Source organism: Athalia rosae, chromosome 8 (assembly GCF_917208135.1).
Source record: "Athalia rosae chromosome 8, iyAthRosa1.1, whole genome shotgun sequence".
Lineage (NCBI taxonomy): Eukaryota > Metazoa > Arthropoda > Insecta > Hymenoptera > Athaliidae > Athalia > Athalia rosae.
Window position 1 is genome coordinate 6,872,420 of NC_064033.1, and position 15,122 is coordinate 6,887,541.

The window sequence follows — 15,122 nt, forward strand, 5'->3', positions numbered from 1 at the left end:
GATCATTTTCTCTTCCAAGCAATAAGCGATATAGCGGAACCAAAAACATATACTGAGGCAAAAGAAAGCGAGGATAGGGACAAATGGGAAGAAGCCATGCGCAACGAGATAAATTCTTTCAATGAAAATGATGCATGGATTTTGGTTGAAAAACCTAGAGAACAACCGCTAGTCAAATGCAAATGGGTGTATAAAATCAAAAGAGACAATAATGGGGACATATGTCGTTATAAAGCCAGGTTAGTAGCCAAAGGCTGTAGTCAGCATTACAGGATCGACTATTTTGAGACATTTTCACCTGTTGTCAGACAAACTACCATGAGAACCTTAATTGCATTATCTGTAGAAATAGATTTAGAGATAGACCACCTAGACGTTTGTACAGCATTTTCAAATGGTGACTTAAGTGAAAAAATTTACATGTCGCAACCAGAAGGTTTTAGCGTTGAGGGAGGGAGTCACAAAGTTTGCTTACTGAAGCGTGCAGTTTATGGTTTAAAACAGGCGGCTCGAGCCTGGAATCAAAAAGCTCAACACGTTTTAAAAAATCTTAATTATGTACAATCTAAAAATGAACCCTGTGTCTACTATAAAACAAACAATGAAACTTGTGTGGTAATAGCATTGTATGTAGACGATTTTTTTGTGTTTTACAATGACAAACATGAAGCAGCTAGCTTGAAAAAGGCCTTACATCAAAATTTAAAAATAAAAGATCTGGGGCCAGTTACAAATTGTTTAGGTATGGAAGTGACTAGAGATAGAGTCAGAAATCAGATCAAGCTAAGTCAAAGACAATACACCTTCGAGATTTCGAAGAAATTTGGAATGACAGAGGCAAAACACGTTAAAAATCCTGTCGCTACAAATACAAAATTAGAAATAAGTAAGGATAACAGTGATAAACTTCCATATCAAAATGCAATAGGTAGCTTAATGTATTTATGTGTTAGCACCAGACCTGATATTGCCTATGCTGTATCGTATCTAAGCCAATTTAATGTAAATCATGACAAAGAACACTGGTCAGCAGTCAAAAGAGTTTTTAGATACTTAAACGGAACTATAAATAAGGGTTTAATATTTCAAAAAACTGGAACTGATATCGAAGGATATGCAGACGCTGATTGGGCGAATGACGAAGTCGACAGAAAATCATACACGGGATATGTGTTTAAGTTAGCCAACACAGCAATATCTTGGAGTTGCCAAAAACAAAAAACAACAGCTCTGTCATCCACCCAAGCAGAATATATTGCAATCTCAGAGGCTGCAAGAGAGGCAGTATATCTGAAAGGATTTATATACGAAATAACCAAAAGAAAGAATCCAATTGTAATTTTTAACGATAATCAAAGTGCACGAAAATTAGCCAGTAACCCAATATTTCACAAAAGAACGAGACACATAAGTGTGAAATATCATTATATAAGAGAAGTCATCGAGAAAAAGAAAATGGAATTAAAATACTTACCAACCAAAGAAATGATAGCAGACATATGTACAAAGGGACTAAATGGTCCAAGACATGCCGAATTAACTGAAAAGCTAGGCGTGAAATAAAGATTATATTGTTATTATTTTTATGATACTGATTGGTTTAAGGGAGAGTGTTGGTCTATGAGTAAATAATTTACACCAATCAGAACATTCTATGACTTAGACTAGACCCGTTTGAATCTGGTCTGTAATCTGTTATCGTTAGTATGACTGAAACAGCGGTCGCTCTCGTTTCTGTACCTGTGACGTCCAACAAGTAAATAAGTGTGATAAAATACAAAACCTATCTAATTCTCACTGTTAATGTTTTTATTGGTCCTACCACTAATTCTGCAACACCTGGGAACCAATTCGGGAGCTACGCGGACTCGAAGCCAAAAGTTCCTGTAGGGCTGCCCCAAAACTGACGGATAGGCATGTAGATCCGAACATCTTTCAACGAATGAAGGTTAGCTCAGCGACACAAGTCTTCAGTGGTTCTGTATCTGCAGCAATTTCCACAGCAGTGTTCACAGGGGATTTGAAACATCCAGCAGGCCCATCTACTGCTCAATTTATAAAAAATATGAACGATTTGTTCGATTGCCTCAATAGTCGTAGTTCTTATGATCCCAATCCTTTGAAGCGCGCTTTATCTTCTAAGCAGCCCCAAGTCGAGAACTTCTTACAAGGTGCTGTAGCATGGTTGAAGAAGTGAAAGACTTCAGCAGGACCATCACTACCCTGTTTTTCTGGACTGATATCAACTGTCAATAGCATTCTTCAGCTTTGGCAGATGATGCGCGATGAGGGCTCCCTTTACTTACCCACCGCACATTTTAATCAATACGCGTTAGAGAATCTATTTGCCATCCTTCGAATTCGTTGCGGTCATAATGACAATCCTTCGTCTATGCAATTTCGTAGGAACCTTCAGTATGCAATGACTGTCAATTTAATGAAGCCGCCCAGTGGCACAAACCGTGAGCGGGACGATGCCACTTCGTTGTTTGCTACCTTTCCATCTGAGCAATTCCAGTCTTCATCAAATCTTCCAGCCTGTGACGTCGCTCCATCTATTGCTGCCATAAATCTTAACATAGACAATTGGGTTAACTGTGACGACCAAATTCGTATCGAATTACCAGAGACAGGTGACAACACATCTTCAGATAGACCTTATCAGCCCCAATCATTGACAGAACATGTAGACGAATCATTATCCTTTATTCTTAGACGGTTCTCTGCAGGAATGTGCCATGAGGTATGTTGCAGGATATATTGCACACGAGTGTTTGAAAAAATTTCAATGTTCAGATTGTTTACAGGATCTCACAAAAAACAACCAAGATCTTGAACAAACTAGTGAAACCTTAATATTTTAGTATCAAATCTTCGATGTGCAGTTCAAACAGTACAGTCATAAAGAGTTCCTTGGTCGTTATCTTCGGAGCTGTATTTCTCATTGTTTTGCCAACTGTTCCGACACCAATCACAAGGATTCCCAGAAGCATCTCGAATTCATCATTGCATTCTTTGTTTGCGTTCATATCTTCTACAATCTCAAGTGGATGTCTAAAGATCGTAGGGATCGTTGTAACAATAAGCGACCTCCAGTCTCTGCAGGCTCAAAACCTAACCGCAAATTACAGAAAATTACTCATCTGTGATTCACTAAGTTTGCGTCTTGCTATCATCAGCAAACAACCTTTAAATTTTTTTTCTTCGGTTTCACCTACTGCTTTAAATCAGTGTGTGGATGCTCTTCCATGCCCATTGACGCTTACTCACTTGGCTTTGCTTCTAACTGCTTGCAAATATTTTACATAATAAATTCTCAGTAGTTTTGCATGCTTTCATCATACTCATATATTGGTTCATATATTTGTATGTAGTGTATACTGTATGCACCTAAATTATATGTGTACCAGTTCCTCCTACGACCATTCGTCAAAACCTTTCATCCTTCATTCCAAAATCCCTCCCTGATGGAAGATGCCCACCACCTTCTCGTGGTTTTCATTGAGTAATGACAACTGAAACCTAAAATTATCAATCCCGTCAATTCCTGCTGAAATTGAAATTTCCCTGAATATTTGTCTCGCTCTATCATACTCATGTAATATATAACGTATGATGAATGTGAGTTGAGCATTAGCCAAGAGTGGGCTCGAACTGTAAAATAAGTAACAATAACGTGCCGGATCTAATGAGTCGAGGTAAATGTAAGTATTTGAATCTTTCAATAAGCTAACCCACCTTTAATTTTCGACATATGTCCATGATCATATTTTTTTAATATCAAAACGTACGATAAAAAAAATTTTTTTTTGCCTGATTTATCGTACTCGTTCTTTTTTCACTTTTGAAATAGGCACCAGCTGTAGTTCGCGCCAGTCGTCTTCAGATGTTACTTATTTCACACGACCGCGGCCCCGAACTATAATCTCCGCCCATTCTATGGTACAGCACGCGTTCACCTTGCAGACTACATATTAGTTCCATCTTGCGGCAGATTTTGTCCCGAAATCTTTGGCATCAACTTGATCCAAAGAAGTGCACTTCTATGTAGGTCTGAATTCGTTGATCCATGCGACATGCGAATCGTGCAGTATGAGATTCAAAACAAAAGGTAGTTTTCGACAAAAGTGCGCTTGGTAGTAAAGGCAAAATTAATATCCATATCATAATCATTTCTTATTCACAGCAATGGACATGAGATATAAAAACGTTGTTCGGCTTCATGTCGCTGGACAATTGAAAGATCATTCTGTTTATAATGAAAGAGCGCGGTTCCACGTACGAGACGATCCATTTGAATTGTCGAAACGACAATCTACAAAGCTCTTCCGATTGAAGAAAGAAACAGCTCACAGAGTCATAGATATTGTAGAAGAATATTCATTAGGACTATCAAGAACTTGAGCTTTAGACGCAAGCGTACAAGTAAATTTTAACTTAATCCGACAGTTGCGTTGAAAACCCAGTTATTTTGAATTCCGCTTAGCGAACCCTAACTCTCGAGTTTTGCTTGGAGGAACGGCCGTTTCGAAATCATAGCCGGTTTTCACGCAGAAGATTTCAATATTACAATCAGCGCATTCGAGCTAGACAAATTATATTACAGTATATGTTTATTTTCTTCCGGTTACAAATTAAACACAAAACAGAGATACAAAAATACTGATGAATATAGGAAAAGTCACCTTGAAACATAATATGATTCCGCTACAGATCATAGCAGCATTACGCTTTATTGGATCAGGCAGCTATCAGAATTGCATTGCAGGGAATACTAATGTAGCTATGAGTCAACCGTCAATCGACGGATGTATTCGCAATGTTAGGAATATTCTGAGTTCACCAAAAGTGTTTGATACTTGGATACGCTTCATTCTTAATAATATAGAGAAGCTTCAACAACTACCTAACAAGTAAGGAAAGATTGCATTTATAAAGTTACATATTATCATCTGTATGGTCGTGCTCTATTACATTTATTATACATATACATATAGATTTTGGGTCGAGAAGCAGTTTCCTGGTGCAATTGGTTGTATAGATTGTACTCACGTAGCGATATTACCACCTCCAAAAGAAGATGAAAATTATCCTGAACATATCGATGTCAATAGAAAAGCACATCATTCCATCAACGTACAATTGGTAAGAATGTAATGAAATCTCATCAGGCGTTAGTACTGATGAAACAACTGTAATTCAATCTCTAGATTTGTGATACTGAACTTAGAATTTTAAACGTCGATTCTCGATACCCTGGAAGTACTCGTGATTCCTACATTTGGAATAACACTAATGTGATTCCCATAATGCAAGAAATTTATAATCGTAGGCACCATTATTTCTTGCTAGGTAATACATGCAATACGCGATATCCAAAATCATAATTAAGTATGTTTCGCAACACTCCATTTGTGTTAACAATAGGTGATTCTGGCTACGCGTTAAGACCGTGGATGACAAAACTAACCGTGACTTTGAAACCTCAAGGTGTGGCACACCAAGGATTATATACCAGGAATTCATGTTTTCAGATATGGAATTTGCAACAAAGCTGCTGCGCCATGCGAAATTGAGTCACGCTGCGAGTTCCAAAAGTAAATAGTGAAGTACTATACTGTCAAAATAATCCAAACGTATTTTTATTTCAGATAAACACAGTATTCTTTTTTCTTAGTAGCTTCTAATACACATCACCATCAACAACAACAGCAATACCAATTACCACTGCCGCTACAACAACAGCAAAAACAAACACAGCTACAACCAGAGCTACAACAGCAGCTGCAGCAACAGCAGATACAGCAACAGCAGGATGAAAACTGTGACGAATGTAAACCTATCTGCTTAACACATACATATGATGTCAGAATAGACCATGAGCTAATCTTTATCTCCATTTTATGTGCAACAAATTTCCAGGCATTGAAACGCACTTAAAAAAACGTCATTGCCCATAACGGGCAATCAGGAAATGACCGTAAAGAGTGGGAGTATTTTGATGTGAGTTCCCATGATAAATCAATCGATAGTATACAATCGGTCAATCTACTTGACGAGCATTGCTTTGAATATTAAATTGTATTTTACATTTTAGAAAATAGATGAAATGTTCACAAATAAGCCATAGGTTAAACCATTGACCATTAATGGGTCTAACGTCCCAGAAAATAAGCAATCCACATCTACTTCTTCAAACCAGTCAGGTAGGAGGATGTCCAAAATTATAAATCGCTATGCAATACAATTGTGTATCTTCAATTATCTTTTTAACATTCCAGCGACGCATGAGGCTAAGGTCGATGCGGCGCTTCTGTAGTATGTGAAAGATACAACTGAAGACAGACGGTTGCGAAGAGAATATCAAATGTCACGTCATCGAGAAAAGGTTAATGCATTCAACGAATTGAAAGAAATCTCTGAAAAAATTGGGCCCAGTTCATCAGAATAGTACTGTGGTTGTAATTTTTTTAGTTTTATTATTTGGTATTAGTCGATTGGTTAGTCAACTTCAATCGACGCGCTATATGCAGCATACCTGAATAGTATACATATATCTAGAATTATATGAATGCCTTGAAGGTATTTCGAATATAATGTACAAACCGTCGAATGCATAGTGTACTTGGGAATGATGGTTGGTGAACACACTATCGAATGAGGACTTGAGCGCCTGAATTCTACCTTCCGGTGTATTGCGCAGTTTTTCCTCAACTCTCATGGAACTGGATTCATCAGCATCTTATTATTTTTCCGGCCTAACTCGCTATAACACCGGCTATTGCTAGTGGTTTGCGGTGGCGAACAAGGTCGGGAAGTTCGAGGTGGCCGTAATGGGATTGTCATGCTGAAAGAACTAGATTTTCGGAGAAAGGTCTAGTGAGAAAAGGTCGACCGAGAAGTTATCATCAACAAAATATGAGACGAAGGTTTATTCTAAATTTTCACGGATGAACACTGATTTAATTATTAAATTTTGTTTCTTTACGTAATTCTGATTCGATTTAGAACTATCGGGAAAAAAAATTTCAACGTAGCCAAAATAAGGACCCCCCTAATCCACATGTATTTTACTTTGACGAGAAATCTATCGGAATGCCGAAAAGTGTACCCTCTCCTACCACTCGATATATTAGCATACAAGCTGATTTGTGTACTACTTTGATTTCCAAATTCAAGATGATTGGCAGAGGAAATGGAACGACCGTCCTGCGGGGGCATGCACCATCTGCTTCCACGATCCGGCAACGAATGCCTATATCCCGCGTGGGCACCAATGTTGTTGCGCGGATTGTGGGCGACAAAATTGGGGTATTTACCTACTGTGTCGAAACGAGGCCTCGAAAATGTTTCCTTATTTCCTATTTGGCCGAATCCCTGAATTGGTCCTTTTTTTGTTTATGCGTTTTTTGTCATACAAGAACCTGGGTTAAAACCCTGCAAACGAGAAAAAAGTATTACGCGAGTAGATATCACCTGTGAAATTTTGGGGCGCAGAGAGATATGACGTGTACATGACATATACATATATGTGTTCATCAACACGCGTGAATACGCAAACTACACTCGCTGCGTAGCCGGCCTGCGACGGCCGGTCCGTACGCGTGTTTACTACCCAGTTTTCTTGGATCCAATAGAAATTCAATTTTGAGCCTGTAGCCAGTGCGTTTCCATGCACCGCAGCTCACTCCTGATGATATCAGCTCGTGCGTCTATTTTTCACTTTCATCGTTTCGATCGAACTGCGTCACTTGTCAGCGTAACGGCATTGGATGGCACGTAATAGGATTCTCTGCCGCACGATTTGCGCTGATGCTTCGAGTGTGATTTCCCTTTTTCATATTCTCTTGCGACGAAAATCATGTTCCGATCGAGGTGGTCGGTATGCAGGAAAATACATGATGTTGGGAGAAATGTACGTATTTCAGTTTCGTCAAGAACTGAAACAAACAACCACGCTCTTTGCCATTTAGGCAGAAACTAGACTCGCACTAAACTGTACCAAATGTCTGGGGGCTAATTCTTGCATGCGATATGAAATGGCATTTCTGCACACGCTAGGTGGCCAAGCATTTTGCAGATATTATTGTTTAAACATCTTATAGGTAGTTGAGCAGCCTTTCGAGTTTATGTATACAAGAAGTAGCGGACAGCGCGGCCCCAAGCGTTCGTATTCATAATACGAGGATCGTGCGTTCGATTCTGCACGCGTGGACTTTTTTTTTTTAATGTTTACGTTATTTACGTCACGAATAGAGTGAAATGATGTCTCATATATTGAATTCAATCATATTTCTACAAAAAGCCGAAAGCGTCTCCATTTGAACAGGTGCATAATCATGGGAAATTTGGGTTCGTGAATATCCTTCCAGAAAGGAATTTTAATTAATAATGAAGCGTACGTCAAGATATCGAATATCAAACAAGGTACATTCCTTTCTATTCATTTGATAAAAAGCATGTGCTAGGGTGATATTCATCATAAAAACAAGGATGGCAGTAATTGTGTGTTCGCATCTTGTAAACGAACAAAACGGTGGAGACTTCACCCATTCTTACACGTGTGTGCGCCTCTTACCATGCAAGTGTGGCACGGCGGCGTTGGCGCAGAGGGTACGAGAAAGAAAATGATGAAACCAGCGGACTTGAATGGAAGATTCGCTTGTCTTTTTGCGATTCTCTCTTCTCCCTTGAAATTCGTGTCGACCGTGTCCATGTGTTAATGACAAATCAGTCTTTGATACATCGCAGAGGTCTTCGGAAGCAGTGGAGAGCGTGTTACCGTTCGTATTCGAACGAATTATATTTTATTATACTACGTTCTCTATTTCAGTGACTTTTACTTGTGCCATCATCTATTTTGGATATATTTTGGATATACATTTACTGGTTAGTGAGCGATCCCAGATCCGCTATTTTTCTCTGCCGTCAACTGAATGGCCAGGCGTAAATAACTTGGTAGCTGGTCGCGTTTGCGCGTATTCGGGTTGTGCTGCGCGCAGCAGGGACAATATTCCGGGGGTACGGTTTCATCGATTGCTTTTGAGCGGAGATCCCGCGTCGGCGTTAGGATGGCTCGTAAATAGCGGCAATGCTGATCTGGCCGAAGCATCTGCCAAGCAATTAGACCGCGTGCGAATATGCGATCGGTATTTTGCCATAGGATGCGTTCTTTCCCGATGGCCGCTTGCGTCGTGGAGCCATCCCCGACCCTTGCGGACCGCGAGCGGTACGAGCCGAATTACTTCTTGCACGTGCCGGTGATCGCGACGCGTGAAGAGGACAGAGGAGATATATGAGACGCCAGATCGCGATTAGGAACGAACATATCGTCAAATTGGAGCAGAGTAACGCTGCGCTGCAAAAGAATTTACAAATATACATAAGATAGTTGACACGTCAATCCGCAAAGATCCTGGCGGGTAAAACCTTGTCAGTTGCAAACCGCGCTCGTGCACTCTACCGACGAGTGGGAGGTTTTGTGTTCACCTTCATGCGCGTGCTACTCTTCCATAAGCCGAATGCGCAATTCTACCCGGACGAAAAAGATTTGGCGATGGCTATGCACTATACATCACCTAGCCTCTACAGCAAACTGCGAGATCGGTTCGGATTCGAGCTACCTTCAATTTTTTGTCCTGAAATTATAGTTCGGTCGTATCAAGCTCTGGCCAGGCGTTTGTCGCACGATTTTTGAATGTCTAGCAAAAAAACGAACCGAATAAACGGAAATGCGTTCTTCTTTCCGATGAAGTGAGGATTAAGAAAGGCTTCGAATACAATAAAGCACGTCAAAAGGTTAAGGGCTTCCAGGACTTAGGTAGCTTGGAAAATTCCGATGGAGTAGCCACAAGTGCTCTCGTTTTCATAGTCCGGGGCTGGCTGCATAATTGGAAGCAGTCTATCGGGTATTTCTTGACGGGGAATTTGATTTCTAACGAGACTCTGTCGGTTATCATTGATCGGATGCTGGACGAGGTCAAGGCAACCGGTTAGATATAGTCTGCGATGAGGGTCCCAATAATCGAAGCGTTATTGGCAGGCGGTTATCATTTATAGATCAGCCGAACTTCACACGCGGTGGTTGAAAAGTATACGCCCTGTTCGATGTGCCCTACCTTCTCAAGAACTCCCGCAATGAGCTTTTGGTCCACGATATCGGATTCGACGAAGGTCGAATAGCTTCTTGGGGGGACGAGCGAAACTTGTGGGATCTTGAAAAAAATCAAGCGACCAGAGCGGCGGTGAAATTGTCCGAGAGACACGTCAATCCAGGGCTCTTTTAGAGGATGAACTGTCGTCTCGCATTACAAGTATTTAGCCACCGGGTATCCGCGGCTATGCAGACTGCCGCAGCGATGCGATGCATCGACACCCCTACCGTTATAAATACGGCGGCATTTCTAGGGATTCTGAACGATACTTTCGACCTCCTCAATATTCGAGTTCCGAACGACGCTGATCCCAACCGCTGTGCGTTATCTGAGCGACGACCCGAAATTCAGGAGCGTTTGGAAAACGTACTCGTCGAATCCGCGAAATGGCGGACACTGACAAACAATGGCCTCAAATACTCCCATGCCTCAACGGCTTTAGGAAAACCGTTGCATGGATACTTTAGTTCTGAGAAAATTTAAAAATTGAGAACTTCAAATTCTTGATGACGGTCAGACCTAATCAGGATCCGTTGGAAAACATGTTTTCGATGGTGCGTTGCCACGGAGGAACGTACAGTCAGAATCTGACGGCGCAGCAGTTCCGAATCATCGTTCAGAAAAACATCGTTCTGAACTTGATGAAACCAGCGCAATCTGCGAATTGCTTTGACGACGAGGACGATACGCTGCTAAATGTCGAGGAGCAAACAGCTGTGTCCAACCGGACGAGAAAAGATACCGATTTCAACCTCGCATGCGGTGTTGTGGGACTTGTCCCAGAGATGGATGCCGAACCGGACGTAGACGAAAATACAGATGACGATATCCACCGAATCGTCGCGCGAGCCAACGGCAGGGTATATCGCCAAAAAGTCTATCGATAAGACAAACTGCGAACGGTATCGTGGAGAACTCATCAATCCCGACCCGACGCTTGGCGCTAGCAGGCAAATATTGACGTACTTCAGGGCTTACGAAACCAAAGATAAGAAGGAATTTGGAAATCTGTGCGTTGCAACAGCCAGATTTTCCTTGATCTTTGATGTCATGACTGCGGTCTTCGACAACTGGTAATCACGCGACAAAGCCCATTACGGAATCTAAGACAAGATCTTCGATTTGATTCAGCGCGCCGTGAATATCTTTGACCATGGTTCGTCCCAAGATGAAGTGTGCGGACAGCCTCGGCGTGACTTGGCCTACAACTTCATGCGCGTGAAAATCAACAAAGACGTCAAATGGTTAGGTGACCAATGCCGAACACAAAGTACCCGAAACATGGGTCAGAGGCCTCCGCAGAAACTGAGAAATCTGCATCGTAAGTAAACTATCAACGTGAGGTGTGTTTGCAGCTCTTTAGGGTTGTAACGAACACATCGCGGCTCGCACCTTTACAGGACCCACAGGTGTCTGAGTTGACCTTTGACGTAGGAGACTTTGTCAATAGCATTCTCGTGGCGTCTCCTGGAAATGCTTTTTATGAGTAGCTTATGATTGACAGGGAGAGGACCGTTCCTACAGAAATCATTCCTACAGAGTAAAAGTCCTACAGAATCGTTCGTACAGAGTTCAGTCCTACAGAGTCGTTTCTACAGAATTCACGCGAGAATGTTCGTTCCTACAGAATCGACGCGAGAATGTTCGTTCCTACAGAATTATAAAAATCGATCCGCGCGATTTTCTTTCGTAAATCAAACCACTTCTAGAACATGACAAGATTTCCAAAACATAGGAACGAAAATAAATCGCATTTTTCGATTAGAGCATTTTTCTTCAATAGTCATCGACCGGTTCTAACTCTTTGCGGGAATTTCATGTACAGAAAATTGTTCGGCAAAAAGGTTAGGTTAGGTTAGATTGGGCTCAATTGATTCAAATCAATTGTTCTACAATATACACATTAGGGTGGTCGTGATAAAACTATTTCGAAATTCGGTCCATTCATACCCTTCATTCGGAAGTGAAGAAGAAAACAAAAATTTTGGCCCCAAATTGAACCTTCCAGTTCAATTAGAAAGGGTGCCTGTAAATGCTTACTTTTTCGTATTAATTTTACATTACTTTCAGCTACCTTTTTGTTAAAGAAACATCTCGGCACCTCTTAAGGAGGTATGCTAGTCCAGAAATTTGAAAAACTCGATTTTTTCCATATTTCCATAATATAGCACTTTGCAAATATGTCCCTGAGAGGATTTTCCGACATTCGAATTATTTTTGGAGATATGGCTGTAACGGTCTCTCGATCGTCACCAGAGTTTTAAGAAATAAAATAGATTGATCAGATAGGTACACATATATATGTATATTATATAAGAATATTTATTGAAGGAAAGATATATGTATATATTAAATCGTCATTATTATACTTTGCTCAAAATTGATTGTCAAGAATTTATTAATATAAATGTTGTATAAATTAAAAATGTGTTTTTTGATAAATATAAAAATTGGCCGTTGAGCTCATGGAATACTTCCCTTTAATCATTCACGCAGTCACACATTCATATAAATTAACACATCACAAATACAATTATTGATCGATCGCGCTTCGTCTAGTATAAGGTAAAATAGAGATATTGAGACAGTTTTTTTTTGTTGTAAAATTTAAGACGTCTTTGTAGCTGTACGTCTGATTGCCAAGTCCTTTCATAATCGAGCCAAATCTTTAGGAAACCTCGGTACACCCGCAAGTCCCACTTCTCCCGAAACTCCTCCTTTTTTCTGTGTTATGTGACACTATCGGCAGTATTGACGGAAGATCTTCTGTAATATTTTCCAGCTTCATGTTCTGACAGCTGTTGAGACAACTGCTGGTCAATCTGGGCACGTTGATATTACCGACAAAATTGTTGGTTTTGTGGTTGCGTATGGTCGGTGTGTTGCTTGATTGATCGAGATCGATCTTTTGTGGATTCGGAACCGGACCATCCAGTGCATAAGTTTGGATCCACATCCACTGCGTTACTTTGCATCAATTTGTCGTGGTTTAAAATCTTTGTATAATAACGTGGATAGTTTACTATGAATTCAACATGCCGTCCTCTGGTTTCTGCTGGTGATGCTGTGTGGCTATTACGATATTACAATATGTTATATCCGGTCTGGTTATCATTGCTAGAAACATTGAGCTCCCTACAGCCTCTCTGTACGGTGCATTTAATGCTTTTTCATCTTCTTTGTCATTATTGGTAGATAAGTCTTGATGCTGATCAATAGGTAGTCCCACAGCATTTGCTTCTTCCATGTGGAATTTCTCCAGTATCTTGTTTGCATATTGTTGTTGATGGGCTAATATTGATCCATCATTCAATCGTTCGATTTGAATTCCTAGAAAGAAATTCATATTTCCTTCTTTGATTTCCAATTCCTTTTTGAGACATCTTAAGAATTCGTTCATAGTTGACTTGTTCTCCACTGCAATTGCTCCGTCGTCAACATAAATTGCTAGTATCATCTTCGCATCTTTTGTAGTGAATACACACGGGTCTGCGTCCGTTGCTTTTAGTTCGAATTTCTTTAGTATTGATGTGAACTGTTTGTTCCAGCACCTAGAGGCCTGTTTTAATCCATATAGGCTCCGTTTCAACATACACACCTTATTTGTCCCATCCTCAAAGCCTTTAGGTTGTTCCATTAGATTGTTTCCTCTAATTTTCCATAAAGGAATGCAGTTTTCACGTCGAACTGCTTCAGCCTTAGGTTCTTCGCTGCCGCTAGTGCTAGTATTGTTCTAATTGAGTCGTATCTAACCACCGGGCTGAAAGTTTCTGTGTAATCTTGTCCTGGTTTTTGATTATACCCCCTTACCACCAGCCTAGCTTTATTTCTGTCGATTGTACCATCCGATTTCAGTTTTGTCTTGTAAACCCAACGATTCTTCAGGATTGATGCATTAGTTGGAGGTTCTACCAGTATCCATGTACCATTCTTCTTGTGTGCTTCTATCTCCTCCAACATGGTTTTCTTCCATTCCTTAGAGTCTTCACTTCTGGTCGCTTGTTCATAATCCAATGGTTCTCTACAGTTTGTTAAAAACAGAGAATCTAGCTCAAAATCTGAATATCGTCTTGGTTTTTGTATAGCTCTTCTATCTCTCAACTCATATCCACTTTCGCTTCGTTGAGCGGAATTTTCAGTGTCATCTGACTGCACTGATTGTGATTCTTCTGAGATTCGATCTTCATCTTCCGTTTCCTCTTGTTCCTCGTGTTCTTCTTGCCCTACTTGTTCCTCTCGCTCTTCTTGTTCTTCGTTTTCTACAAGGTCCTTAATCTCCTGTCTCTCCTACTGAATTTCTGTTTGGGTGCTTGGTGCAGAATCCATTAGGTTTTTCTCATTCTTGAAGATCAGATGTATGTGCGTTTCTATCTTCTTTTCATCTGTAGAAGTATACTTTAGACCCTTACGTGTTGTCATCGTAACCCACAAATATTCCTGGCTTCGCTTTAGCGTCCCATTTCTTCCTCATCTGCTTCGGAATGTGTGCGTAGACTTGTGTTCCAAATATCTTTAAGAACTTGAGGTTTATCCTTTTTCCGAACCACAATTCATATGGAGTTTTCTTCTGTTCCCTGCTATCCCCTGTCCTGTTGAGCACAAAAGCCGCTGCGTTCACAGCCTCTGCCCATAGTGATTTCGGTAGATCTTTACCTTATAGCATCGTCCTGGCTGCTTCGACCAGCGTCCTATTCTCTCGTTCTGCTCTTCTGTTTTGTTGTGGGCAGTACGCTACTGTTCTTTCGTGTTTGATACCTTCTCGATTTAGTAGACTTGTTACATCTTTGTTGACGTACTCCAGTCCGTTGTCCGTTTTCAATGTGTTTAGTTCACAATTTGTTTCCTTTTTCATTCTTTGTATGAAGTTCTCTAGGCACCCAAGAACTTCAGTTTTCTTCTTCAAAAAATACATTTTCCTGAAGTTTGAATAGTCGTCTTTAAATAAGAGAAAATATCTTGATCCTCCAA

The 15,122-nt window shown here is 40.5% G+C and overlaps 1 pseudogene; it reads left to right on the forward strand.

The window, feature by feature from the left end:
• Window positions 1-4,188: 4,188 nt before the first annotated feature.
• Window positions 4,189-5,642, forward strand: LOC112694860 (annotated as a pseudogene).
• The last annotated feature ends 9,480 nt before the right edge of the window (window positions 5,643-15,122 follow it).